The sequence below is a fragment of the Carya illinoinensis genome, chromosome 9 (assembly GCF_018687715.1).
Source record: "Carya illinoinensis cultivar Pawnee chromosome 9, C.illinoinensisPawnee_v1, whole genome shotgun sequence".
Lineage (NCBI taxonomy): Eukaryota > Viridiplantae > Streptophyta > Magnoliopsida > Fagales > Juglandaceae > Carya > Carya illinoinensis.
The window spans coordinates 12732143-12735439 of record NC_056760.1 but is presented as its reverse complement, the minus strand read 5'-3'; the positions used below and the strand labels follow the sequence as shown (position 1 = coordinate 12735439).

At 34.3% G+C, this 3297-nt stretch overlaps 1 long non-coding RNA gene across 2 annotated transcripts; it reads left to right on the top strand.

The window, feature by feature from the left end:
- The first annotated feature begins 926 nt into the window (after positions 1-926).
- LOC122275280 lies at positions 927-2812 on the top strand. Of its 2 annotated transcripts, none has more exons than XR_006228521.1 (2): positions 927-1065; positions 2046-2812. It is a non-coding gene; the product is annotated as an uncharacterized LOC122275280 (long non-coding RNA). The 2 variants fall into 2 exon arrangements; XR_006228520.1 differs by having other exon boundaries at positions 2013-2812.
- Positions 2813-3297: the final 485 nt, after the last annotated feature.

Genomic DNA, 3297 nt, shown 5'->3' with positions numbered 1-3297 from the left:
TAAAATTTTCTATTAATTATCTAAATATTAAATATTTTATAATAGAAGAAAAATAAAATAAAAACTAAAAAACATATGGTATGTGAAAATTGTGCAATTTTTTTTTATTTTTTATTTTTTGTACTTGCATTAATGCATAAAGTCATAGTCATTGAACAAAACAGGCCCCAGTCCTCTTAAATGTGGTTAATCCAGGAGGAGTTTATTCATAATTGTGGTCCAGACTCCAGGCTCTTCCATCTTTTCCGAAAATATATATTATATATACACTAATTTCAGCTTATCCGAATGAATTAATACATGAATGATGAATCATGTACGTGTCCATAGAATGAAGATTAACCAACAGCACCTCGATCAACCTCATGATCTAAAGCATGCATTCCCCTAGATATAGCTGCAACATGAATGGCCTTGTCTTATTCAATGGTTTTGGGCCCCCCCTCTAGAAACCATCAAAAGCTGTGAATATTTCTGCGGGCGTATTTTTATCTCAGCTAGCTGTACCATTAGCTGGGGAAAACACTGTTGAAATAGCCATGGTCAAAGTAAAAAGAGAAAAAAATAAAAAAAAAAAAAAAGGAAAGAAAGAAATAACTACAGAAAATTTGAAAGAGGAAAAGAGGGATCACTTTTTCAAGGAAGATAATCCAAAGCAGGCTTCCTGTAAAACCCAGGCAGCTTTGGCTTTATTCTATGGAACTATTTGTTAGAAATAGCCCTTGGCTACCGCCTTCTTTACGACCTGTCCTTCTCCTAGCCATGGAGTTTCTTTTGTCTTTACTTGTCTCTCGTTTCTGCTTTAACAACTATTTGAATCAAATAACCCTAGCTACTACCCTTTCTGCCACCAAGCTGGCCACATGAGCGGAAAGATATCAGAATTAATTAGAACCTAATCCAACCTCGATATGTAGACACACACTCTTCAACCCTAAAGCTAGCTATAGCAGAGGCAGAGAAACGAGTCCCTGCTAGTACTTCTGTCCATATTACTCTAGCAGTACCTTTCCTCTCAGATTCTGCAGGTAGCATATCTGAATCTTGTTCTCTGCATTTTATCCGGTATGTTCTCTTAAACCTTATATACAAATTCAGCTACCTGTAAATTAATAATAAATTGTGGATGATACATATACATATACATATATATATTCAGCATGATTAAACAAATATTGATCAGTCGTTTCAAGTATAGAGTACTAGTTCGAGAAGATTGACTTCATCTACTTTACTTTTATTTTCCTTCCCGGAAAACTTTGAATTTGGTATTAATTCTAGATGTAGTGGTGATTCATGATATATACTTCCAAGTAGTACTGGGTATTTTGCAGGTGTTGAAGCTCAAAAACTAAAACAGACCTGGGCTATGTATTTGTCTGCTGCAGATATGCTTGCCTGGCTCCCTGAATGCCATATAAGAAGCTTGTCAAAGAGTGTTGGCAACCTTCCTACTTGGCATGAGGGGAGTCATGCAGGCCCAACGGCCTGCAGTAGACGAAAGCCATGAAGAAATTCCCAGTAAAGAATATATATTTAAATAATACAGGCCACTTGCATTCTCATCTATCAATATATATTTAAATAAGTAGAGTCTAGTCTCATTTTATTTAATTTTGAGTGCACATGATGCATATACATTATTGAGACTCCTGTCCACATTTTATCATCTTGGCCTACTAATCTGAAAACTCCTGTCCACACTTTACCAAATTATTGAGACTATTTAGTCTTCAAAAATCAAGATCAAAGACTTTGACGCTGACTCCTGCAGATTCGCAAATATATAATATCGAGAGCTGGTTGTGGTTGTCAGATTCAAACTCAATAATAGACACAATTCGTGTATGTGTAATTGATTTCTCAAGAGGGATTGTGTAAATCTAATTGATCGATGCAGGTTGCTGGGCGTCCAATGGCTTTATATTTACTCTCTTATATATATAATTATTAGTGAAAGGATTGATATCATCGTCCTGTCAAATCTACTAATTTCAAATGATCTGTTCTAGATCTTCATGTTCACGATGATCAAATGCATGCAGCTGCAGCTGAACCTATTGTATTCAGCCACGACTAAGAAGGTCGACGCAGGCAGTTGATGGCCGGAGTCATCTTCTTTCGTTTGTATTAATGATCTAATTACAGTAGTACCACTAGTTGATTGAGATTGCCTTTGTTGTGTGGTTTTTGGTTGTGTCGAACATGATGATCTTTACCTTTCATTAACAGTACTAACTTTTGTCTCTTTACACCTCGGAAAATTATTTCATTACATGCTTAATACATAAATAATATAATGTATTTACATCTGTCAATTGTCAATATTATTGTTGTACTTATTCTTCACAAGCTGCAGTCTGGAGCCAGTTTGGGTTGCCATGTTGACCACGCAAGGTACGTGGCATGCAGCTGCCAAAACCTACAAGCTTAATTTGAACAAGAAATGCAGTTTCTACATATATTCACACACATAAAGGATCTCGAGGTCGAGCTAGGGAGATAAGTCGAAGTTGTTGCTGGGTCGACGTCAATCCGTGTCAGCTTCTTGGAAAATCTCACAAGGAACAACCCGGACAAGACCATGCCAAATATCGGATGGTAAAATAATTTGTCGGATTATATAAAAATAATTACGTAAACTTATATATCATATTATAAAATTATTTATATTATAAAATAAATTTTACGAATAAAATGAAGTTATATTAATTTATGAAATTATATTTATGTAATTTCTTTTTATTTTTTGTAAATCATGCAAAAATATTATTACGTGAAACAATCGACGTAGATGGCTTGAATTCTTATATGATACATTTTATTTTTCTTGTTAAGAAGCCGGCCTATTGATGCAAAACCCAAAATTCCAGGAAAGTTGTCGCGTCATTGAGTACGTAATAGTTGTACCACTTGTCCATTTCCAGTCACATCAAGAAAAAGTTTAATCCAAAACTAGCGAAAAGCAAAGGGATGATCATGACCTTAATGCATGGCATCCATATAATAATAATCCCATGGCCAAAAATAAAAAGATTTGAGCACAAAAGGTGTAGATAAATGTGAAATTATGGATTGAACGAATGTCACAATTATTGTTGTCAAGATAACTAATATAAAAAGGGGATGAATTGAGTTGTATTAAAAAATAACAATTATAAATCAAATATATAATATAAAATATGAAATAACAATAAATATAAAGAGTAAGGGTAAGAAAAGTAAATTCAGTATGTTAACGAGGTTCGGTCTTACTGTCTACGTTCTCGCCTCAAGCTATCCCTTGAGGATTTTTAA